Source organism: Pelodiscus sinensis, chromosome 8 (genome assembly GCF_049634645.1).
Source record: "Pelodiscus sinensis isolate JC-2024 chromosome 8, ASM4963464v1, whole genome shotgun sequence".
NCBI lineage: Eukaryota > Metazoa > Chordata > Testudines > Trionychidae > Pelodiscus > Pelodiscus sinensis.
In genome coordinates, this window is record NC_134718.1 from 34,565,322 (window position 1) to 34,592,272 (window position 26,951).

General features: G+C 43.0%; 1 long non-coding RNA gene across 1 annotated transcript in view; it reads left to right on the forward strand.

Annotated features, from left to right (window-relative positions):
• The window catches only part of LOC142830500 (uncharacterized), a 120,103-nt gene that overhangs the window by 33,985 nt on the left and 59,167 nt on the right, over positions 1–26,951 (forward strand). Inside the window, exon 2 of the long non-coding RNA XR_012905795.1 lies at positions 19,937–20,055. This is a non-coding gene — a long non-coding RNA (uncharacterized LOC142830500). The remainder of the gene's footprint in view (positions 1–19,936; positions 20,056–26,951) is intronic.

Below are 26,951 nucleotides of genomic sequence, written 5' to 3' on the forward strand. Positions count from 1 at the left end.
TTTCAATGACTTGATTACTTGCATCCTGCTTCAAAGACCTTTTAAGACTACACTTCAAAGAGAATCCTCTGAACTGTCATTCATGCTTAAATTCAACACTTTACACTCAAGTTTGAATAAAGACACTAATGATCTTACCCATTACAAAGATAGCTTCCCCAATTATCACCTCTAATATCATTAGCTCACATACATTTACCTCTCCCCCTCTCCCCCCATTCCTCTTCTGTTCTGAAATTTGATTTGTCCTTTTCATATTTGTTCATTTTTTAAATTGTATCCTTTGGTATATATGGTTGTGACTATTTTCTTCCACTATTTGATCTGAGGAAGTGGGTCTGGCTCACGAAAGCTCATCACCTTATAAACCATCTTGTTAGTCTTTAAAGTGCTACACAGTCCTGTTTTTTGTTTTAAATATTTGTGTAGCTCTATTGTGGATCCATGTCCTTTGTTTTTTGTTTTTCATAAATAGCACCCTATTCTTTTTCAACTTTTCCTGTGATCTTGAGGAAAAATTTAAGAAAACACTTGTTAAAGAATATGCTACAGGTATAAGCCCTGTTTTATTCCTTTTATAATGTTAAACTATATTTTTTCACTTTTACTGCTCTTTATCGAAGTATTTCAGCATCTGCATCTTTAGATTGCTGACTGGTTGCAATTAAAAAAGAGCTTTTTCTCATTTAAAAGGACAACAAATGCTCATAAATAATAGCACCTCATTTACTGAAGTTGCAAGGCAATGTCAGGCAAACCTGACATACTTATAATTAACTCATGTCCTTTAAAAGCAATCTTGGGGATGTAGGAATATTAAAATCAAACTACTTTAAAGGAAAACAGCTAAACTCTTGTAAAAAACTTTGCAGATAAATTTTGCTTTCTTGGATTTTCCTCTTGATATGCTATGTTATAATTATGAAAACAACTAACAATACTAATTAAATCAAACTCTCTAGTGCATAGGCTTTTTCTCTTCATCTGTGTTTGTACAGTTTCCAGCACAATGGGGCTCTGATCCTGATTAGGGACTCTGGGTGCTAATGTAATATAAATTAATCATCAGTAATGTCTGCAATTTTGGCCTCTGAAGAGATACTGTGTATAGTATTGTTCACACTGACTATGCATGGCTTTGGGATTATATCAAAGTAGCAGGATTATCCTATTATCTTGCCTTATTAGTGGGTGGTATAGCACTGCAGAGAGCAGCAGGTTAATTACTACAGCAGGTGTGGCTTGTTAAATGCCATAGAATTTAAAGAGCACATTTTTTATTAAACAGTTTTCTGTTTGAAAATGATGTTCCATCAAAATTAAAGTGTGTGATGGGAATGTGTTGAAATTGTACATGAAAAAAATTCACAACAATTTATATTGAAATAGAATATTGTGTTCTGTTTTTCTTCTTTCATTGTGGCTGTTAGGCTATAAAACATTAATTTTAACAATACTTTATATTTAATATTATATATTTATATGGTTGCAAAATTATAGAAACAAAATGTTTTCACATTAATAAACCAAAACATTTAGAAAAGGTCCTATGTAATGTTTTTTCCCCAGAATTTCCAATCCACAAAAATGTGACAGTTTATCCCAATTTGGGCTTCAAACAGATCTTAAAATGTGGGAATTTCACATAGAGCTAAAATTCTATTCCAGAAAACCCCTGATTTAGTCCTAAGGGAGAGAACCTTTGGAGAAGCCATCCCAAAGAAGGTGGCTTAGACAGCATTATTTTGGAGCTATCTTTTTGTTAACAAATTAACAGTTAGACTCTACAAGAGTAGGACAATGTAGCACTTTAAAGGCTAACAAGATGGTTTATTAGATGATGAGCTTTCGTGGGCCAGACCCACTTCCTCAGATCAAATAGTGGAAGAAAGTAGTCACAACCATATATACCAAAGGATTAAAAAAAATGAACAAATATGAAAAGGACAAATCACATTGCAGAACAGGAGGGGGATGCAGGGGGGGGGGGAAGGAAGGAAGGTAAGTGTCTGTGAATTGATGATATTAGAGGTAGGGAGAGTGGGATGTTTGTGAGTTAATGGTATTAGAGGTGATAATTGGGGAAACTATCTTGGTAATGGGTGAGATAGTTCAAATGTTTGTTAAGTCCTTTTTGGAAAGTGTCGAATTTTAACATGAATGACAGTTCAGAGGATTCCCTTTCAAGTGCAGATGTAAAAGGTCTTTGTAGCAGAATGCAGGTGGTTAAGTCATTGAGAGAGTGTCCTTTCTGGTTAAAATGGCAAGAAACTGTTTTCTCTTTGTGATCTTGTCTGATATCTGTTTTGTGGGCATAAATCCTTTGGCGAAGTGTCTGAGATGTTTGTCCAATGTACATAGCAGACGGACACTTTCGGCACCTGATAGCATAGATTATATTTCTGGATGCGCAGGAATATGTGTTCTTGATCTTATAACTCACTTGGTTAGGTCCAATAATGGTATCAGCAGAATGAATATGTGGACAAAGCTGGCAACGGGGTTTGTTGCAAGGGAAGGTACCAGGGTTGGTATTAGTGTGGTATGTCCTGTGGTGGTTGGTAAGAATCATCTTGAGGTTAGGTGGTTGTCTATAGGAGACTATGGGTCTGTCTCCCAGAGCCTCTTTGAGTATGGTATCCTGTTCCAATATAGGCTGTAGTTTATTGATAATGTGTTGGACAGGTTTAAGTTGGGGGTTGTAGGTGATGACAAGTGGTGTTCTATTGTTGGTTTTCTTGGGTCTGTCTTGAAGTAGATGGTTTCTAGGTATTCGTCTGGCTCTTTCAATTTGCTTTTTTATTTCTCTGGGTGGGTAGTTGAGATTTATAAATGCTTGGTAGAGATCCTGAAGCTTCTGGTCTCATTAGCATCCCTTTTTCGGAAAGGGGTGCCAATGTAGACACAGCCATGGGATATTAACATCATCTTTGGTATTATAGTGTCTGTACCACTTTTTTAAACAGTTAAAAAGGATATTCAGTCACAAACAGATATCTTATAGTGCCTTTCATAGGGCTTCACTAAATTGTATTGTATAAGTTGTTATGCCAAACCTTGATTATTTGTATTTTTTTGGCTTAATTATAGAATAAAAAGTTGTGTAACATTGGGAGTATATCATTACTTTTGCAAAAGTCTGTACTTATTGAGTCAGCTCTGACATTAGATGTTACTGGTTGCCTTGGATGCTAGGTATTAGTAGCTGCTTCTTACTTAAAATATGGTTGTTTAATCTTCCCTTAATGTACATAATAAGGCATTAGTGCCTGAACCTATAATCCTTACTTCCAAGAGTTATCACTGCACTGTATTTTCACATTTAAAGTACTAATATGAAAATATATATTAATTATGTTTCTTTTTCTGCTGTGAAGGAAATGTTCTGCATTTGGTCATCATTCTCCATGTTCCAGGTAGTGTACAGGAGTGAGAGACAGACAGGAAATCTCTTATTATAGGAACATCAGAATAGCCACAGTGGATCAGACTAGTTGTCTTGTCTTTGACAGTGGCCCATGCCAGATGCTTCAGAGAAAATTAAGAGAACAAGATAATTTTGAGTGATCCAGTCCTGCAGTCTGGCTTAGGTTTAGGGATATGTGGAACATGGGGGTGTTTACCATTTTGGCTAAAGCCATTGGGTACTTATCTTCCATGAACTAATCAAAATATTTTTTGAACACAGTTATACTTTTGGCCTTCACAGTAGAGTTCTAGGTTGTGAATTGGATAAAGAACTGCTACATTTATTTGTTTTAAATTGTCTGCTTGTTAGTTTCATTGGTGTTATGTGAATGAGTAAATATAATTTCCCTATTCATTTTCTCCTCCCCATTTATGATTTTATAGACCTCTCACAAAACCTCACCCGTTGCTCATCTTTTTTCTAAGATGAACAGCTCAAGCCTTTTAAATCTCTTCTCCTATGGAAGCTATTCCAAACCCACAATCATTTTTGCTGACCTTTCCTGTTTGTTTTCCAACAACCAGAATTGCAGGCAGGATTTAAGGTATGGCCATACATTGGATTTTTTTAGTGGAATTATGATATTTTTATCTTATCTATTCTTTTCCCAATGGTTCCTAACATTTCATTTGCTCTTAAAAAACATGTAGGGGTTAATGAGAGTTGAATAATACCATAGTACACTGAAAGCCAGGACTGGTGGCTGTAAACAAACTTTATGGAACTGGATGTCCACTTATCATGGGTGTGGTGGGAAACATGGCCACACCCATGATAAGTGGACATCCCGCTAATTAAAATAATGTCAGACCGCAGATGTTGCCAGACCAGAGTGCTGAATTAGGGAAGTTAAACTATTAATTTAGACCAATCATTTTGTATATATAGTTTGTATTATTTTTTTTAATATACTTTACTTTGCACTTACTGGTATTGAATTTCACCTGCCATTGTGTCAGTCAATTAAGTGAGATCCCTATTCATGTCTTCGCAATCTGTTCTGGAATTAATTAACTTGGGTAATTTTGTATCACCTGCAAATTTTGCCACCTCACTCTTCACCCCGGGTATGTCTACACTACCCCGCTAGTTCGAACTAGAGGGGTAATGTAGGCATACCGCACTTGCAAATGAAGCCCAGGATTTGAATTTCCCGGGCTTCATTTGCATAAGCGGGGAGCCGCCATTTTTAAAACCCCGCTGGTTCGAACCCCGTGCAGTGCGGCTGCATGGGGCACGAACTAGGTAGTTCGAACTAGGCTTCCTAGTGGAATGAGGAGTAACTGTAGTTCAAACTAGGAAGCCTAATTCAAACTACCTAGTTCATGCCCCGTGTAGCCGCGCTGCACGGGGTTCGAACCAGCGGGGTTTTAAAAATGGCGGCTCCCCGCTTATGCAAATGAAGCCCAGGAAATTCAAATCCCGGGCTTCATTTGCAAGTGCGGTATGCCTACATTACCCTCCTAGTTCGAACTAGGAGGGTAGTGTAGACATATCCCTTCTCTTCCAGTCCATATATAGAACACATTGAGCAACACAAGTGTCAGTACAGATCCAGGGATTTACCTTTCTCCATTGTGAAAACTGATCATTTATTCTTACACTTTGTTTTCTATATTTTAACCACTTACTGCTCCATTTGAGGACTTTGCCTCTTTTCCTATGACTGCTTACAAGAATTTGGTGAGATACATTGTCAAAGGCCATATTTAAGACCAAGTACATTATATCATCTGGATCACCCTTATCCACGTGATTGTTGACACTCACAAAGAAAGTTAATGGATTGGTGAGACATTAACCAGTATGTTGGGTATTGACTCGAACCCAGCATATTGTGTTTATACATGGGTATGAGATACATTTTGGTTTTTGCTATGCTTTCAGCCAATTTTCCTGGTATTGAAATCAGACTTAATGACCTGTAATTGCCTGGAGCCTTATTTAAGAATCAGCATCACATTAGCTATCTGCCAGTCATCTGGTGCACAGGCTGATTTAAGCAATAGATTACACACCACAGTTAATAGTTGTGCAGTTTCCTGTCAGCATTTCTTCAGAACTCTTGGGTGAATTCCATCTAGTGATTTATTAATGTTTAATTTCTCAATTTGTTCAAAAACCTTCTCCATTGACACCTAAGTCTGGGACAGATCCTCAAGATTTGTCACCTGAAAAATTAAGTCAGATCTGGGGATATCCCCCATGTCCTCTGCAATGAAGACTGATGCAAATAATTCTTTTAGCTTCTCCGCAGTGACCTTATCATCTTTAGCATCTGCATTATCTAAAGGTTGCACTGCTTGATTGATAAACTTCTTGGATTTGTTTCACTTTTGAAAATTGCTGTTAGTGTCTGTGTCTTTAATCAGTTGCTTTTCAAATTATTTTTGGCCTACTTTCTTATTTGACCTTAATGTCCAAGAGTTTGTTATTTTTTATTTTCTTCATTATGATTTATCTTCCATTAAAAAAAAAGATGCCTTTTAGCCCCAAATTGTCTTTTTTATTCTGCTGTTTAGCCATGATTTCATTTTCCCTTTGTTTTCCTACCCTCACTTTTTTTTATTTTTAGTATACAGTTCATTTGAGTCTCTACTGTGGTGTTAATGTTCTCCAAGTAGTGTGTGGTAATTTTTGGCTGGTGACTATTCCTTTTAATTTCCATTTAATTTCCATTTAATTTTTGGCTGGTGACTATTCCTTTTAATTTCCATTTAGCTGTCCTCTCATTTTATATAGTTTCTTTAAAAAAAATGAGATGCCACTCTGGTGGGTTTCATTGGCACTTGTCCTCTAGAAGGATTTTAAATTTTAATATGGTCACTATTCAGCGATATTAACCTCTTGGATGAGATCCTCCATTCCACTTAGGACTAAGAAAAGATTTGCCTCTCTCATTTTGGTTTCCAGGATCAGATGCTTCAAAAAGCAGCCATTAATAGAGTATAGAAATTGTATCTCTTCATCCCATCCTGAGGTGACCTTTATTCAGTCAATATGTGGATAGTTGAAATTCCACTGAATTATTTTTGGCCTTTGCAGCCTCTCTTAGGGTATGTCTACACTAGCCCCCTAGCTCGAACTAGGGTGGCTAATGTAGGCATTTGAACTTGCAAATGAAGCCCGGGATTTAAATATCCTGGGCTTCATTTACACGTTCCCGGGCGGGCGCCATTTTTATATCGAACTGACTGCCCACGGGCTACATGCAGCAGTCAGAAGTTAATCCGAACTAAGTCCTTAGTTCGGATTAACTGTTATCCCTCATTGCAGGAGGAGTAACAGTTAATCCGAACTAAGGACTTAGTGTAGCCACATAGCAGTCAGTTCAAACTAAGGGGATTTAAAAATGGCGCCCACCTGGAAACATGCAAATGAAGCCCGGGATATTTAAATCCCGGGCTTCATTTGCAAGTTCGAATGCCTACATTAGCCACCCTAGTTCGAACTACGGGACTAGTGTAGACATACCCTTATATCCCTAAGCATTTCACAGTCACTTTAACTTTCCTGGTCAGATAGCTGGTAGTGTATTTCTACTGTGTCACACTCTCTTATTATTCAACCATGACATTTTTTACAATTGAGATTCTATGATACAATTTATTTAATTGACACTTTTACTTTATTGAACTCTATGCTCTCTTTCACATATAATGCCACTCTCCCACTAGCACAACCTCTGTCATTCCTATATATTTTGTGTAATTCCTGGTATTACTGTGTCCAATCAATTATCCTCATTCCACCAAGTTTCCACAATGTCTATTATATCAGGCTCCAGTGTCGCTAATGTAGAGCCCATTACAGGATTGGAATCTTATTCTGACATTATTTCTTTGCACTACCTACAACTTTCATAAACATTTTAGAACAATTTAAAACTTTTTCACCTTTCCTACTTTCATTTTAACCTGTATATGCCTACTTTCTGGATAATGATTTTATGACAGTTCAGCTATTCTTGAAAAATGTAGTTAGCTAGGGAAATGTGGAATGGTTATAACAAAGGCTCGTTCCTGTGGGGAGAAACAAAAAGAAACCTGACAGAACTCTACAGCTTCTCATCACAGTATGCTGAAAATCATGTGCATTTTATTCACTTTATGAAGGCTATCAGCCCACTCACTCACCTGGAAAAATAATCATCTTCATTTTTAACTTACAAAAAAAATCTAATTATTAGAAATGCTTTTGTACTTCTGCCCTATCTTCACACATTTTCCATGGTAATGTATCTAGTGGTATATGAAAGTGGGTGGGAGTCAGTATATCTGTATTCACTTAGGGTACGTCTACACTACAGCGCTAATTCGAACTAACTTAGTTCGAATTAGTTAATGCGAACTAAGCTAATTCAAACTAATGCATCTAGAACTAAAAACTAGTTCGAATTAGCGTTTTGCTAATTTGAACTAGCACGTCCACACTGATTGGACGCAGGGGGGCATTTAAGGGCAGCTGAAACCGGTTCTGGCAGGGCATCAGGTCAGTAGTTGCTTTGTGTGGCTGCTGTCTGAGGCTATCTCTGAGGCTCGAGCTTAAAAGGACCCCCCCTGGACAGCCGGTTCTCAGCTTTTCCTGCTTGCTTGCCAACCTCGCCGAGGGACAGCAAAGCGTTGGTCTCTGTGCCCGTCTGTGTCGGTGCTTCCCTTCGGGGGGACCGCCGCAGGTGGCAACATGGAGCCACAGCTCGCCCTGCACCTTTCTGGTGCACTTTCTGGACTTGCTGCTACAAGCCTGCCAGCAATGGCTCAAGGCTGCCTGGCACCACCTGGTGAACGTCAGCCCCCTGCCTCTCCGCCTGGCCGCCCTGGGGGCCGTGGAGGAGCCGCGGCGGTGCCCCGGCACCGGCGTGCCCCGCCGCGTCTGGCGTCTGGACACCAGCACCGACTGGTGGGACCGCATCGTCCTGGAGCACTGGGACGACCGACAGTGGACCCAGAACTTCAGGATGAGGAGGGACACCTTCCTGGAGCTCTGCGAGTGGCTCGCCCCTGCCCTGCACAGAAGGGACACTTGCATGAGGCCTGCCATCCCCCTCCAGAAGCGGGTGGCCATCGCCCTATGGAAGCTCTCCACGCCGGACAGCTACCGATCCATCGGGAACCAGTTCGGCGTGGGGAGATCCACCGTCGGAGCAGTGGTCGTGCAGGTATGGCGCTCGTCGGCCACCGAGCCGAAGGGGAGGGGGGCTGCGAGGAGGGGATGGGCCGCCCCAGGGACAAAGGGGGGGCGGGAGGAGGCAAAAGCGCCCCGCACCGGAGGGGTCGGGCTGTCCCGACCGTACTACACGCCGCCAGGGGGCTTGCTTCTGGGAGTGGGGCGCGGGGCACTGCCAGGGCATGAACGTTCCCAGGCACCCGGGCGCCCCACTGATTGGCGCTTTGCTGTGTCTCTCTCCGCAGGTGGTCAAGGCCATCAACCGGGTGCTGCTCCGCAGGATGGTCCGCCTCGCCGACCCGGACGCCGTCATCCGGGGATTCGGTGCCCTCGGCTTCCCCAACTGAAGGGGGGCCATCGACGGGACGCACATCCCCATCCGTGCCCCAGAACACCAGGCGTCCCGTTACGTGAACCGCAAGGGGTACTTCTCCGTGATCCTGCAGGCCGTGTGTGACCACCGGGGACAGTTCACGGACATTAATGTGGGCTGGTCCGGCAAAGCACACGACGCACGGGTGTACCGCAACTCCTCCGTGTGCCAGCGGCTGCAGGCCGGGACCTTCTTCCCCGACCGCCACATCAGGGTCGGGGACGTAGACATGCCCGTGTGCCTGGTGGGGGATGCCGCCTACCCACTGCAGCCCTGGCTCATGAAGCCCTACACGGGGCACCTCAATCCCTCCCGCCAGGCCTTCAATGCCAGGCTGACCAGGGCCCGCATCGTGGTGGAAGGGGCCTTCGGGTGACTGAAAGCCCGCTTTCGATGCCTCCTCACCCGTCTGGACCTGGCCGAGCACAACATCCCTCCCGTGGTGGCGGCATGTTGTGTGCTCCACAATTTGTGTGAGCGAAAGGGGGAGGCTTTCCTGCCAGCCTGGATGGCTGAGGCTGACCGCATGGCTGGACACCACGGTCAGCCCTGCACCGCCGCCATCCGGGAAGCCCAGCGGGGGGCCGTCTGGATACGGGAAGCCCTGCGGGAGAGCTTCTTGGTGGAGGAGGAGGACTGACCTCTCCCTTGCACGCCCCACTGGGGCCTTCTTCCACCCTTCCCCCCTTCCACTTTCCCCTCCCTGTCTACTGTAAAATAAAGACATCTGTTTTTGAAACAAAAACGTCTGTTTATTTAACATAAGTGTGGTGGAGGGAGGGAGGGGGGAGGGTGGGAGGGGGGAGGGGGAAACCTGGGACGAGGGAGCTGGAAGGGGAGGGAAGGGAGGAAGGGAAAGGAAAGCTCAGGGGTGGGAGTCTGGCTGCCTGTCCCGTCTCGCCACACTGCGGGTCCGGGGGTGTCGGTGGGAAATGGTTGTGGGGGGGGGGGGCAGGAGGGACAGAGGGTGTGGAGGAAGCAGGAGCGGAAGCAGGAGGGGGAGCAGGGGGAGCAGGGGGAGCAGGGGGAGGAGGAAATGGGAAGCAGTCGAGTAGGCTCTGGAGGTGGCCTCGCAGGGCACGGCCCTGCTCCTCCAGGGCCTCCAGACTCCTCCGGCGCAGCCTCAGGTCCTCCTGGACCCAGTGGTCCTGGAGACGGAGCTGGTGGTCCATGAACCGGAGGTGCCGCCTTTGGTACTCCTCCTCATTCCTGGCTCTCCTGCTTGCCCGGGCACGGGAAGCTGCTGCAGGCGGTGTGGTGCGCCCTGCAGGCCCAGGTCCTGCAGCTGTGGTGCAACAAGACCAGCGGTCAATTACCCCAGGGGCCCAGGTGTGTGAAACCAGCTCCCCTCTGCAAGGCCAGGGCCCCTGCAGGATCCCCAGCTGCTGCTCCTTGGTGGGCAAGGCCCAGGCGCACAGTCCCGGGGCTCCCTCTCGTCCCATCCCCCCGTACACATAAGGGGAACACGTGGTACTCACAGGTGGACGCCTCCCCGGCCTCGGACGACACAGGCAAGCGGCTCTGTGGGGTGCCTCGGGGGTCCCGGGTCCTGGGCAGGCTGGCGGCAGGCTCCTGGCTCTCAGAGCCTTCCTCCTCCCCCTCCGTCTCCAGGAGCGGTCCCTCTGCCCCGGGGTCAATCACGTCCCAGGGGGCAGGGATAGCATGAGCCCCCAGGAGGCGGTCCAGGGCATGGAAGTAGGGGCAGGCCTCTGGGTCGGCCCCTGGCTGGCAGGCCCGGGAGTAGGACTGCCGCAAGTCCTTAATTTTGCACTGGACCTGCTCCTGGCTGCGCTGGTGGCCCCTGGCGGCCAGGCTGGTAGCCATGCGGCCGTAGACGGCCGCGTTCCTGTGGCTAGTGTGGAGATCGCGGATATTGGAGGCTTCCCCCCAAACCTCGATGAGGTCCATGATCTCCGCACTTGACCAAGCGGGCGCCCGCCTTTTGCGCCCCCGGGCAGGCTCCTGGGAGCCGCCAGGCTGGTCCTGGGGAGCAGTGGAGGGCTGGGTGTCGTTGGGTGGCTGGCTCATGTTGTGGCAGGTGCAGGGTCTGCTGGCACGGGTGCTTGCAGCCTTGCAACTGGCACAAACTGTGTAGCCAGCCCGTGGCCCTTTAAGGGCTCCGGGGCCGGGAGAGGGGCAATAGAGTTTCCCTGGTGTTGGCCAGAGTGGCCACCAGACAAACCTGGGAAGCCTTAGCCTCCCACTAGTTCGAATTAAGGGTCTACACAGCCCTTAATTCGAACTAGCTAGTTCGAACTAGGCTTAATCCTCGTAAAATGAGGTTTACCTAGTTCGAACTAAGCGCTCCGTTAGTTTGAATTAAGTTCTAACTAACGGAGCGCTAGTGTAGCGCCTAGGAAAGTTAGTTCGAACTAACGTCCGTTAGTTCGAACTAACTTTGTAGTGTAGACATAACCTTATTGTCTGATCTAGAGTAAGTGACATAACTTTGAAATACTTCTGTAAAACTGATATAATATTGACGGCTGTTGAAGTGAATATCAAGATGTATGGACATGAGAAGTATACATGGAACAGTACAAGTCTGGTATTCATAGTAAAATGGAAAAGTAAGGCATGTGGTGTAAAATAAATCCTGAAAGTCTTTACTGGCAATCTTTCCATTATAGCCATAAATTTCAAAAGTGTATATATTTTTTCCCTTTTAAATTATTTTAAAAGGCAAATGAAGTTGAACTATGAAGGTACAAGAAGCGCCATTCATCTCTTGAATTAGTGAATAATTTTCTAATCTCAGATAACCAAGGTGAACTCATTTGCATAGATTTTGGTTGTGTAGTATTGTATTAAAACCGAACAAGGTGGTAAATAATAGAACACTAACCTAACTTCAGACATGATTATTTTTAGCTCATTAATATCATAAGCAATGTTTCTCTTCTTTTGGGTCATAATATTATCCTGGGGGCTTCCAAGTTATATTGTAAAACTTAATTTTATACTTGTAAAATATTTTTACTTCCTTGGATGAAAGGCAGTATGTAAATCTCTAAAGCATTATTATGGATCCCTGTACAAAATTACTTCAGGAAGACTTTGACAAAAACAATATAAATATTTTGTATTGCGTTAAAGAAAAAATACTAAACTGAGAAAGTATCTGTAGAAGTGCATGTGATGCAAAAGCTACCTTCCAAAGGTCTTTTGATAGTTCATTTACAAGTTTACAAATAGGCATAATAAATGCTGACAAGCAAATGGTCCACTTCCCTTATTACTTCAACCCAGTCTTTGCCTTTATGCTTGACCATTATTGTATTAGGATCATTTCATTTTCTTTGAAAATTGTTAAATCCTATACATTGTTATCATTTTAATAGTGATTACAAACTATCAAAACAAATACTAAAGAGACTGACTTTAAAATATGTATATTTCTTTAATGAAACAAAGATAAGGGCTGGTGTATCCTTTTGACATGAAGACAAAGTATCATAGAGGTGAAGGGTTGCAAGGGATTATAATGGATCATCTAATCCAGTTCCTTGTACTCATGGCAGGACTGACTATAACTAGACCATTCCTGAAGTATATATTGAATATTTCTTCTGACAAAAACAGACTCTAATTATGTCACTATTATTATTCAGATGTGAATTAATGACTTGTGGGAAGTTAATATTTGGGAGATACTTTATGCAAAATTATTGTATGATTTTTTTATAAAGATAAAAGCTGATTTAATAAAGAATTGATCAGATATAAGAAATATCCTAAGTATTCATGAAAGGTGATAATTTTCATTGCTGACTATGGAATTTATCTATGCAACCCTCTTTCATTTAATGGGAGTTGTGTGTCTACAATTCTATTTTGGCTTTGAAAATTTCACCTTAAGTTTATATGAAACTACATATCAATATTAGTTTAGTTCCTCAGGAACTCATATTATAAACAATAACTAATTATAAACAGTTGATGTTTGGGTTGTACAGTTTGTTTAGAGTAGATAATTGTGAGTCATTTTTCCTGAATTCTAGACCAACCTTTTTTTACTGACTGAAAAAGTGCAAGGACAAATCTGAGTCCATATTTTCTCCATTATAAGCATATCTACAAGGTTTCAATTTTCTGTTCTGTTTGTCTGCATGTTACTTGAAGAAAACTCATTAGTGTGGATTAAGGAGTGCAGTGAAATGTTCCCTCTAAACTGCATGGCAGCTCAGCTTCACAGGTGATTAATCAGCCCCACCCATTCAGAGGCTCAGGGCTCCATGCTGGAGGCTGATTGACTGGGCAGGGCTGATTACTCACCTGTGAAGCTGTGCAGCTTAAAGGGCTCAATGGTACAGAGTTATCTTTTTTTAAACTTTGTAGTACGGGTTGCACCTCTAAAATCTGGGAATCTCTGGTCCAGCAACAACCATGGTCCGGCACGACCAAGGATTTTTCAGGATCAGTCTCTCAGCGTACTGCAGGAGAGTGGGGAGCCAGGAGCCAACATGTGACTCAGTTGGGCTGTGAGGGACGAGCCAGTACGTGGCTCATTTGGTCTGGGGGGAGTGCAGGAACCAGCATGCGCCTCATCTGGGCTGCAAGGGGAGGAGTGAGAGACATCCCATGGCTCATCTGAGCTGTTGGGGGCCAGAGGAGGGGAGCAGGGAGATAGCATGTAGCTCAGCTGGGCTGTGAAGTGGGGAGGGGGAACGGAACTAGTGCTCACTTCATCTGGGCTACAGGTGAAGCCAGGAAGCTTGTGAGGGACTAGTGGGGGGCCGGAAGCAGGGGGCCTCCACTGGTCTGGAAAAATCCCTCATCTGGGACCAGTCAGGTTCTAAGGGTATGTCTACGGGTATGTGACACTGTTGCTGTGAAATGTGGAAACATTACTCTAAAATTACATCCCTTTGTTTTTGTTTTTTAAAGAAGTCATCCTGATTTCATATTCAGGACCTACTGAAAGTAAGGGTAAAGAAACAGATTGAGAAAGCAAGAAAAGTACCCAGAACTCCCCTACTATAGGATAGGCTCAACAAAGAAAATAACATAATATCATTGATTATCACCTACTGCTCCAAGCTAAAACCTACCCTGGAAAATGATCTCTCACTCACAGACCCTGAGGGTATGTCTACACTACAACATTAATTTGAACTAACTTAGTTTGAATTAGTTAATTCGAACTAAGCTAATTCGAACTAACGGATCCAGACTAAAAAACTAGTTCGAATTAGCAAAATGCTAATTCGAACTAGCATGTCCAGACAGAGTGGACCCTGAACCGGGGTTAAGGATGGCCGGAAGCAGTGCCGGCAGGGCATCAGAGGAGGACTTAGAGCGTGGAGATGCTGTGTCAGGCTAGCCGAGGGCTGTGCTTAAAGGGTCCCGACCCCCACCCCAGACAGACAGTTCTCAGGGGTGCCCCGCTTGCAAAGAAGTCCTGGCTTGGAGTGCCCTGAGTGCCCACACTGGGCACATCACAGCACTCGGCCATCAGACCAGCTGCACTTGCCGCAGGCTGTCATCTGGGGAGAGGGGGTAATTGGGGGGCTGCAGGAGAGCTTCCACCCCCAGAAACCTGCAGAGCCAGCCCAGTCCATCAGGGGCTCGTGCCCCATTCCTCCCTCACCTCCTTCCATTTACCCTTCTCTAGCCCCTCTTCTTGATGTACAAAATAAAGATAACGTGTCTTCCAAAATAGAATCTGTCTTTATTGAACAAAACTGGGGGAGACTGGGAAAAGGAGGTGGGAGAGGGGGAAAGAGAGGGTGGGAGAGGGGAGGGCAACTACAATGATGAAGGGTTGGGAACAGGTCCCATATGAAGAGAGGCTAAAGAGACTGGGACTTTTCAGCTTAGAAAAGAGGAGACGAAGGGGGGACAGGATAGAGGTCTCTAAAAGCATGAGTGGGGTGGAGAGGGTGCATACAGAAAAGTTCTTTATTAGTTCCCATAAAGAAGGACTAGAGGACACCAAAGGAAAGGAATGGGTAGCAGGCTTCAAACTAGAAACAGAAAGTTGTTCTTCACAAAGCAAAGAGTCAACCTGTGGAACTCCTTGCTGCAGGAGGCTGTGAAGGCTACAACTAGAACAGAGTTTAAAGGGAAGTGAGATCAAGTCATGGAGGCTGGGTCCATGGAGTGGTATTAGCCAGGGGGTAGGAGTGGTGTCCCTGCCCAAGGTTTGTGGAAGGCTGGAGAGGGATGGCATGAGACAAATGGCTTGGTCACTGTCTTCGGTCCATCCCCTCCAGGGTCCCTAGGGTTGGCTGCTGTTGGCAGACAGGCTACTGGGCTAGATGGACCTTTGGTCTGACCCAGTACGGCCACTGTAAGCTCAGGGCTCAGGGTCGGGGGGTCTCAGTGGACCACCTTGATTCTCTTGCACACCTGCTCCTGGGTGGCCAGGCTGGCAGCTCTCCTGCCCTAGCCGGCCACTTTCCTGTGCCTAGTGCGGGGATCATGGACGAGGTCCACGATGTCCACACTAGCCCAGGCAGGTGCCCGCCTCTTGCAGTCCCGGGCAAGCTCCCGGGAGCTGCCAGCCTGGTCCCGGGAAGAGGGGGAGGGCTGGGGGGCATCGGGTGGGTGGCTCGATCCGTGCCAGGTGCAGGGTCTGCTGGCTGGGTGCTGGCAGGCTTGCACCTGGCACGGGCACCGTAGCCAGCCTGTGCCCCTTTAAGGGGTCCGGGGCCCGGAGGGGGGCAATAGAGTTTCCCTGGTGTTGGCCAGAGTGGCCACCAGGGAAACCTGGGGAGGGCTAGCCTCCCACTAGTTCGAATTACGGGGCTACACAGCCCTTAATTCGAACTAGTAAGTTTGAACTAGGCTTAATCTTCGTGGAATGAGGTTTACCTAGTTCTAACTAAGCGCTCCGTTAGTTCTAATTAAATTTGAACTAGCGGAGCGCTAGTGTAGCGCTATGAAAATTAGTTCGAACTAACATCCGTTAGTTCGAACTAACTCTGTAGTGTAGACATACCCTGAGAGACAGGCAAGTCCTCACCTACAAGCAGCCCCGAACTAACCCACGAACCTATTGTTTGTGACAAACCCTGTTGCCAACTCTTCCCACACATTTATACAACAGACACCATCACAGGACCAACCACCCATGCCACACCATCAGGGGCTCATCTACTTGCACATCTACTAATATGATATATGCCATCAATCACCAGCAATTGCCCCTGCCATGTATATTGGCTAAACCGGACTGTGTCTGCACCAAAGAATAAATGGATGCAAATCAGACATCAAGAGAGGTAACATAAAAAACCAGTAGGAGAACACTTTAATCCCACTGCACACTCAGCAATGGATTGAAAAGAAACCCTCCTTCTACAAAAACAAACAAAGAAAAACAAAAACCCCAACAAACAAAAAACTCAAACCAACCCTTCAAAACCAGATTACAAAGAGAAACAGCAAAGCTGCAATTAATTTGCAAATTTAACATGATCAAATTAGGACTGAATAAGGATTTAGAAAGGTTATCTCACTAAGGATGTTAAGATGTGGATAACTGACTAATCATGTAGTCAATACAGTTTGTACTGACTATATGATTAGTCAATAAGTGAAGGTGCTCTGTCCCAGCTCCTGCCAGTCCGGGAGCTGCGGCTGCAGCTCTGCAGTTTAAATGTAGTAGGAACTGAGCATACAGGCAGCCCAGCTCCTACTACTTTTAAACTGCAGAAGCGTAGCGGCGGGTATGTCCTGGACCAGACAGAGCTGGGACTGAACTGGCTTGTTCAGTCCTGGCCCATGCCAGGTCCAGCAGCCCCTATCTAAGGCCAACCTGGGCCACTGTGAACCGAGGCTGCTCTGGCAGCAGCCTCCGTTTGTGGCAGCCTGGGCTGTCCGCGAACAGGGGCTGCTGTCAGAGCAGCCTCTGCCCATAGCCAGCCCTGGCCACAGCAGAGAAGGACTGCTTCATGGCAGCAGCCCCTGTCCACTGGGGTGGGGGGCAGCTCCCTGCTGGGACTCCTCCACAGACAGAGGCTACTGGGGGAGTAGACTCTGCATATGGCAAGCCTGGGCCCACCGCGGGCAAGGGCTGCTTCACGGCAGCTTCCCCTACCTCCTGCCCACCCCACTGCTGCCTCTGACAGAGATGGTGCTGGGGGGAACAAGCTTTTAAGCCAGCTTCCCCCAGCATCGTCTCCTGTTTCCCCCTCCTCCCACCTCTGTATCAGAGCCAGAAAGGGGGGTGGAGCAAGTAATTGAATAGTTGACTCAACTACCTGGTAAGCTTAGGCTTATCAGGCAGTCAACTACTTGCTTACATCCCTATATCTCACTACCAAGCAATTTTCCCTCTCTTGGTATTCACACCTCCCACCAAATGCTATGAGTGATCCAAATCCACCCTGACTGAATTGGCCTCATTAACACAGGTCCTTCATAAATGACTCCCTTCTTTTCATATACTATTGTCTCTCTCTCTCTCTCTCTCTCTCTCTCGCTGTAATTTCCTCTCCAATACATCTGATTAAGTGGTCTTTACTCACAAAAGCTTATGACCAAAGTTTTGGGAAAGGGGTTGTCTTAATAACCTCCTGAGGTTTCTTCCAACTCTATGATTCTGTTAAATCTGTTGGTCTTTAAGGTGCCACAGGACTTTTCATCGTTAGTGCAAAGATAAATATTCTAGAAACTCTATCACAGTTGAGTGATTGTTGGAATCTTTCCAAGAATATCTATCTTATGAAAACTTTCTTGGATAGGAATGCCTTTAGGAACTTTCCAGAGCATTTAGTGGATATGACTGGTGATGCAGCATTACTGATAATTCTGGTGTCTTGCCAGTGTTCTTGCATTTGGGTTTTAGGATTGCCAAGAAAGTGACAACATTAAAAACTCTTAGCAATAAAGTTGTTATTCCACCTTTCCAAAACAAATGGTTATTATGCACAACTATTGTAGTCAGCTGATTGCTAATGAGTCTTACTATGAAGTACGTGCTCATTCTGCACAAAGGCTTATGTGCTTCCATTAACTAGATGCTAGAAACTCAAAAAACTTATGCCTATAGCGAAAACTTTCTGTTATAGAACTACAGATGTACTGATCCATTAAGAAAATAGAACAAAAGAAGAAGTAACAAAATAATAACAAATGAAGCAAAGTAAACTTCATGCAAAAAATAGTCCCTTGGCATTTAATCGCTGCGAGAAAGAAGCTTAAAAGCAAGGGGAGGATTTTTCTACATTTTAGAGCTATATTGTGTATTTAATCGTTCAAGGTGCTTGGATATTGTGATTAGTGCTAGAGATAAAACTAAAAAAAGGAACGAAACAAAGTACCCAATCCCTGAGAAAAGAAAGTCACAGCACTAGAATGAGATACACTAGTTATTGCCTTTATCCATCTTGTTTACTAGACATAAGAGGAGATTTCACAGGACAGAATATTGGAGAATAAGATTATTGCAGTATTATATGCTGCCATATGTGTTATATGTAGTTAGAGAGAAAAAGTAGGTGAGGTAATATTTTTATGGGAGCAGCTTCTATTGATGAGAAAGAAAAGTTTACACAGAGCTGCTCTTAGGTCAAGACATGAAGGCAGAGTCAAAAATCAGTAGGACAGTCTCTCATCTCCTGCAAGCTGGGTATACCCTTGAGCACTCACAGCTGTCATTCCCAAATGTCACTGCAACTTTTGTCTTGGTAAAGCAGAGAGTTAAAATAGTCCCTCATAGCTGAGCTGTGATACCCTGCACTTTCAAATATTTACAAATCTCCCCTCCCCACCAGTTGGAAATACCTGAGCTCATGCTAGATCTTTCTCTTCTCTTAGGGTATGTCTACACAGCAGTGCATACCTTGAAATAAGCTATGCAATTTGAGCAACACAAATTGCGTAGCTTATTTCAAAATTTGGCGCTGTCTACACAGACATTATTTTGAAATAAATTGCTATTCTGCTAATTTCCTTAATCCTCATACAACAAGATTTACTGTAAAATGGAGTAAGAAGCCTGTTATTTTGAATTTAATTTGAAATAATGGGCTTCTTGCGTAGACAGCTCATAAAGTTATTTCAGAATAATGGACGTTATTCCAACATAACTCTGATGTGTAGACGTACCCTCACTGATTAGCAGGGGGATCTCACTCCTCCTTGTAATCTACATTTCTGCTGTTGGCCTCTTCCCGGCCAGAGATTCATAGGCATTCTACTGGCAGAGGATAACCTAGTGATATCTCTTCCCTGCTCAGTCCTTCCTACTCTGGGGACTTTGCTGGATATTTGCACTGCTGAGTTCATGCTGCTGGCATTCTGCCACCTTCAGAGCCAGATTAAATCTTGCATGGCATGGACTGGTCCATTGGATATGTCATGATAGTTCTGGTATGTGCCTTGCCTTTTGTTTTTGAATATTATACAAACTTAAGTGGTGCTTTCTTGCCTGGGTTTCCATCCTACTATAGTACTACTCCCTTACAACTGGAACTTCTTTGCTGTCCTAGTACAATTATTGCAATCCCTCTCTTAACTGAAATCTAGCCTTAAACATACTTCCAGGGCTAACTCGCTCAATAGTTACAAAATACATTTATAATTTAAAAAGATCCTTAACAAGCATAAATCAATGAAGTTGCATTGCTTTATACCATTGCAGGATCTGGCCCATCTGCATCACATTGAAATCAGATTCTGTATAAGACTTACATTTTCTGGAGAAGGAACTTATCTTCCCCCTTAGTTTATCCATTGCTGCCTACATACTATTTGTCTCATAAATAATATGTAATGCTTTTAACAAGATGTTCATAATATCTCAAGCCCACATTTCTCTTACATACAGTAATTCAACTAGAAAAATGTTTTTCCCCCATTGTAAATAAAAAATGAATAGTAATGCAGTGAAGCCATAGAAGTTGATTCTGTAATTTACAGCATTTTTCCCATATTTCTTTGAGTCCATAGATGCTGATATATGCTCTCTCCTTCTCTAGGCCTTTCTCATGATGCATCTGAATCCCACTGATCCTGTAAAGATGGCAAAGAGTGCAGCCCCAGCTGCGGTTGGAGGCACCAGGATGAGTAGCCAGGAACACAGCTCTGGCTGGGGAAGGTGAGGTGGAGAGTGCAGGCCCACCCGGGGCTGGCACAGTGGGAAACACAGCCTAAGTTTGCGGGGGAGGGAGTGATGCAGCCCCAGTCAGGGTTGGAGGCAGCATGGGCGGCGGCCAGGAGTGCTCAGTCCCGGCCTGGGCTGGAGTTAGTGGGGCCAGCAGCTGGGTGCACTACCCAGACCAGTGTCATAGAGGGTGCAGCCCCAACTGGTGCCAAAGGCAGCGGGGCTGGCACCTGTACAAAGCTGGCATGCAGGGGCTCTGGACGCAACAGCAGGAGGCAGGGAGTGCAGCCCTAGTCAGGAGCAGAACCTACAGCCAAATGGGGAGCCTTAACCTCCCCTCGTCCAGCAAACTCCATTGTTCAGGACCACTAAGGCCCCAAGGGTGCTAAATAAGGGTGGTTCCACCTGTACTACATTTTCTAGTACCTTGAAAGAACAACAATTATACTTATTTGAATTTCTATGCTGAGTTGCTACTTGTGCTTCGAGGTTCTTGAAACTCAGAATCTTGGAAGATTTGGCCTTTCAGTGACTATAAGATAGGGACAAAGATTTTATTGTGAGGTCATAAATAGAACGATTATTGTCACCAATCAACTCTTTTATACTTCATTCTACTAATTAGATGTGTAAATGCTACCTTCCTCCTGGCCCCTTTTCCCACAAAAAGAAGCATACCATAGCTGAGGTATATTGACATATCTCACTGAACTCAACATATTTATATCAGCTGAAGATTTGAGTCCAGTCACTTTGAAAATATTTAATCCTCTTATTTGCTTTCCTAATTTTAACTGATTTTTTGTTAGTTAATATGTTCATGGCATAAGTGTTGCAAATATTTGTAACTATGTACCTGAATATACATTCACATTAGATATGTTTACGTGGCCACTTTGAAAGTTCTTTATGGGAGTCATCCATTTAGGGAGCAGATAAGATGTTATGTGACAGTTGAAATTCAGTGAAAGACTATACCCTTACATTCTCCACTTTTATGAGACTATGATAAACTTAGTACAAAATATGCTTTGTGAGGTGATCTTAATGTGCTGATCATTTTACCCATTGTCCTAGTAAAATGTATTGGGCCACATTATACATAAGCTTATAAGATTCTACTGTATAACATTACCTAAATTACAAAGGCAGGCATAAGCTAGTTCTTCAGAGATGAAGGGATAACTAATGCTTCAGCTAAATGTCAAAATTGAAACGGGGTATTTCCTGACTCAGTGGCCATTCATTGGCAGGAAAAAGAGGTGTGAGTAAGTAAATAACATTTGGGCAAAGATACAGCTAGAGATGATTTTTAGAGATAAGAATTTCAATAAATCAGGAGAGAGAATTTCCTATCTTACCTCTCTTCTACTTTTCTCCCTGCCTATGAGATCCACAACTCTAGAAGGATGAGGAAAAGAGCATTGGCTTGGGGATGGGTCCCATCTGAAAAACAACTAGCCAGTAAAATTGTGAAAGGACACAAGAGAGACCTTTTTGCATTTACGTTTCAATTCACATTTTACCTTTCATTTCTTTGAAATCAAATCTGACTTTTGACCCATTATTTGTAATAATTTAAACCCTTTTTTTCTGTGGTTAATAAACTTGTTTTATTGTTTTATCTAAATCAGTGTGCTTGGACTGAAGTGTTCAGGACACTTCGTTTGAGATAAGATTTGTGCATATCATTTTCTATTAATGAAGTAATGGACTTTCTGTGATTTGTATTATTGTGGAGGGTACTGGACATTACAAGACAAATATTTTTGGGAATAAGTCTGGGACTAGGAATTTGCTGGTCTTGCTCTGTAATGTAATTCAGGAATGGCTAGTTTTATCACTCCTGCAACATGGCTGGGAGTCATTTACATGCTGATGGCAATCTGTATGCTGGCTGAGGAGTGGTTGCTGTCACATCAAAGCAGCATAAAAAGCACCTCAGGTTGGAGAATTGAATGGACATAGCTGTCAACAGTCCAGATTTTATTCTGGACAATGTCAAAAATTCCAAATTACAAAAAGCCAATACTTAAAATAATAGCTCTTTCAGAAATTTGCCATCTGTCAAAAGGGACATTAAGTATTTGTTGAATTTATAACAGCTGATCAAGTTTGTTGAATACATTCTTTCTTCACCTACAGCGAACTTACATTTATAGTGCATACTTCTCCAGAAGAATCCCAAGCAACATGCAGGCTCTTTACAGAGGTCAGTTCACATACTGTTGACATAGAAATAGAAATGTAGCCATGTTAGTCTGGTGTAGCTGAAGCAAAATACAGGACTATGTATCACTTTAAAGACTAACAAGATGGTTTATTAGATGATGAGCTTTCGTAGGCCAGACCCACTTCCACTACTTTTTCTGAGGAAGTGGGTCTGGCCCACGAAAGCTCATCATCTAATAAGCCATCTTGTTAGTCTTTAAAGTGATACATAGTCCTGTATTTTGTTGACATAGAGGCACTCTATAACAGAGAAGGAGAGCAACCATATAACAATAATACCAATACAACACTTTAGGAGAGAACATAGAGAAAAATCAGGTTTCCTGTTAAAAATTAAAAGTAAATGTGAATTTTAGGCAAAATGTGACCATCCAAGTGATTATACCTCCTGTTTTCAATGTGATAATATTAGAGATATTTACTGTACTATTATGCATCCTCATTAGTACATACTTCAGTACATTGCTCTTTTACAGTGTCACAGTAAATATTTAACTTATACAGGTTTATATTAGGAGATCCTCATATTCTATCTATATATCCATCTGTTCTTTGAAAGGCAAGACATTCATTCAGACTCTAGTTACTAGAGTCAAGGTATGATGTGAAGTAGGTTTACAGTAGTATAGTATAATACAATAGTATAAAATAAGAATCAAGCAGGTCCCAAGACATTTTAAAATTAGGAAGTCCAAAACAATAGAAAATATAGTGGAAGGGAACCATTCTGCATTGACTAGAGGATGGACAATATTTTCCATCTCTAATTTCTGTGATTCTGTAAACTTGTTTCAGGGCGGTTGACTGAACTAAATGCGAGAGACTGTTCTCAGAGGAAGAGTTCATGTAATAAGTATCTAAATGGGATATTTCTAAGAAACTTAACATCCTAATGTTTAAGCACATTCTTACCCAGGATTTTATACGTTGGTGCATATATTTTTATGGCCATCCTTCCTAAGTTTGCATTGAGAATGTGCTTTTTTTGGTACTTACTCAGTAATACCCCACCATGGAGGTAACTGAATAGTCCTGGATAGGCATGGATCTGACAAAACCCCCAAACCCTGCTACCAGTGATGGAAGAGATTTGCAGGCAAAATGATGGCGAAAAGGCCAAGATTAGATGGCCAACAATCAGAAAAAGCAGGCACTTGAGTATGACAGATCAGCCTAGAACCTGCTTATGTTGGGGATAGATACTTCTGGGAGAAATCAGTTAGGTTTCCTGCTCCACCACTGATTTCTTCTTATACAACCTTGGGTGAGTCACTTTGAGATACTAAGAGTCCGTTTCCCATCTATAAAGTGGATGGGATGTTATGAAGGTTAGATACATTTTAAAAGATTGTGAAGCACTTTGAGATGAACTGATGAACAGAGCCATGTAATAGTTTGGTAGTGATGCTATCCCTGTGTCCTCCTGGATACTTTAGCTAGTCTGCTATGAAGTAGTTTGATGCAAAAGGAAGAAATAGTGCAGGCCAAACATTCTTGTGTCTCCATAAGGATGGTCCACTATTCCATAAATCACAACCCCTCGGGGGGGAGGAGGAGGAGAGGAGGGAGCAGCTTGTCTCCAATGTCTCCTAGAGCTCAGTTGATGAAGCTTCCAGCAGTTTCACTGTAAGACTGTTCCTTATAGCTATGTCCTGCAGGACACTGGGTACTCAGTTCCTGACCCGCCAAATCACATCCTTAACTTTAAGCATACGTGTGGTCCTTATTGACATCCATACGATTATCCATGTGGTTAAAGTTAGCATATAAATGCTCTGCAAAATTAAGGCTTTAATGTTTAGCACCTTTAATGTTTAGCTTTAATGTTTAGCACCAGGGTCAAAGATCATGCCAGCATTTCTCAGAGACAGCTTTTTAAAAATGTTCCTCTTTCCTACATCTATTCCATTATTCCTGCTTACATCCTTTGTAGAACCTTAAATAATGTCTCACTACGGTAAACCTTGGTGTTTATAACTTTCAGCTATTTACAGCTGATCACATCCCCTTTACTTATTGTTTAGCTAAGCTACACATATTTAGTTTAGTTTTTTTAAATCTTTCCTCATTAAGTCATCTCTCCAGTCCTTCAATCATTTTTACTGCTGCTATCCAAACTTATTTTCTATTTATTCCAGTTTTTCTACTTATTCCTTGTGTTGAGCTGCCATGGACTGATTATAGTATAACTTCCAGGACAACAGAGAACCCAGAAAATAAAATGCAACAACAAAATAGTACAAAATATTTAAGAGTTTTTTATTTGTATTTCAAATAAATATTTATACAGGGAAAACTGACAAATTGTTCATAAGTACCCCTGAAGTAAGTGGCAGCTCTATAGACCGAAAAGGGAAGGTGAGTTTGAGATAATTCGGCCTCAGATGTGGTCTCTGGAAGCTGTTGTGTTGAAAAAACTATGAAAGATAGTTCAGCCTTAGGTATAAACTGGCACAACTGTTAGTGAAGTTACTGGAAATTGCACTCCGGAAATTTCAGGAAGTAAAAAGCTGTAAGAAATTGATCAGAGAAAATCTACTGTGCAGACATTGATGTGCTCAATGATGTGAAATTAACCTGGGAAAGGTTTGTACTCAGTCTTAAAAATCCTAGAGATTTGAGATCATACCAGATTCTGTGTCTTCGGAGTTTCCTATCTGCCTTTTCCCATGCCATCACTTATGTATAAAATTTACAGCTTCACAAGCCACTGACCTTTTTAATATCCTAAATAATTGTTTCTTTTACAGTGCCTACAAAAAGGGTCACAATCAGGCCTGCCAATGAGGGGGAGGGGAGAGAGGGAGAGGAGGAAAAGAAGGCAAGGAAGGCTGCTAATGCTGCTACTGCAGCACCAGCCAGAGCCCCGGGCCCTTGAAATCACTGCTGGAGTGCTGTGCATTCTGAGCACCTTTAAGGACTGACACAGGGCCACCATGGTCCGAGTGGCACTGAGGGCTGGCTGCTATCAGCCCCACCTCTTCCGCCCAAGGCCCTGGCCCCTTCCAGGAGTGCAGAATTGACCCCACCCTCACACCTTGCCCAGGGGCCTACAGAGGCTGTTGGCTCCACTGGTCACAACAAACAAAAATGAAAATACATTTAACTTCCTCCTTACACAAGATCTCCAAGTCAGTCCTGCCTTCTTGTTTCCTAGTGTGTCCTGTTTTCTGTATCTATTAATCTGGATTGTAAATTCCTTTGTGCAGGGGCTGTTTTTTTCTGGTGCTCTGTATCATTTTGAAATATTAATGTCCATGTTTTTAGGCTACATCAAGCTCCCCTTTATTTTTAGGTCTTGTCTACACTAGAAAGGGTTTGCAGCATTGCTGTCCTAGGGAACACTAAACTTATGCCAGCAAAAGAACAAAGTAAACTATCAGCAAAAAACCCACTATTTTGATTATATAATTTGTTTCTACATGACGGCTTTTTCTGGCACAGGTATGTCAATTAGAAATGTGATTCCCTTCCCCCTGTGTGTCTAAGTAAAATAGTGATGCGAGCAAAACTTTTATGTGTGGACAAAGCCTCAGGCTCATTCTCCAGCCAGTTCCTACACATTTTTTTGACTGACAAGTCAATGTTATCTGCACCTAGGATGCACTCCCCACACCTTCCAGGTGCAGAAACCATGCAGAGCTTCTAAGTCTCCATACACTGTGGCTTTATATCTATTAAGTTCTGAAACATTCATGGGAACCAAGGAGGTAGCATTCCACTGAGGCATCTTTGACTTAGGATGGTCCAAGAGCTTTCAATATTTAGAAACAGAAAATGGTTAAGATCCACTATATAGAGTGCAAAGAAACATGGGATGTAAACTATTACTAAAGACAGGGATTCTGTGGAGAGTCAGAAAATATCAGCAAAAGGAATTTAAACTTCTTAAATCAGAAAAAAATTGCTCTAGGTTCCAAGGGAGATTATTTAAAAGATACAGGTGGGATATTGTGTAATCTGTTGTGCTCAGGTAGAGGGTGACATGGAACCTATGGGTATCAAATAAATATTGTTGGGAGTTGGAAATTAGAAGAATTGGGGAATAAGTTGAAGGTAAGATCAAGATGAACGAAGGAAGGATTTGTCTGGAGGAGAGGAAGAAAAGAAAAGGATGGGAAAATAAAGAAGTTATTCAAATAGTTTGGATAATGCCAGATAGACACTGAAAGTCTTAAGTGAACTGTGTAAGGGTCACCCATTTCTAATAAAAAACAGGACTTGGTATTTACTTATGAATTTAAGACAGTAATATAGAGTATTCAGATACTTACATTTACTGAAAAATATTGTAAATCTCACTTTTTCTAAAGGGAATAATATAAAATATAATCTAATCCACAATCTCTAATATTTTAAACAAAATATAACTATGGCATTTCAATTAAAATATCTCTCAGATTCCTGAGATACTAAATGGTTCATTCATCTTCCTCTCACTATACAAAGATATTAACTAACATAAATGGCTTCTCAGCTAACCTTTTTAAAAAGGTTGTTTGAAGATTACTTATTAGTGAGAGAGCCACTGGAATCATCAACTCTTGTGCATTGCAAAACATGTTATTAAGCAAAGTAGTCAGCAGAGTTGGAAAGACCTGCTGATGCAGAAAAACTTTTAAACAATGAAGATCACTTAAATTATATTTTTGGCTTCA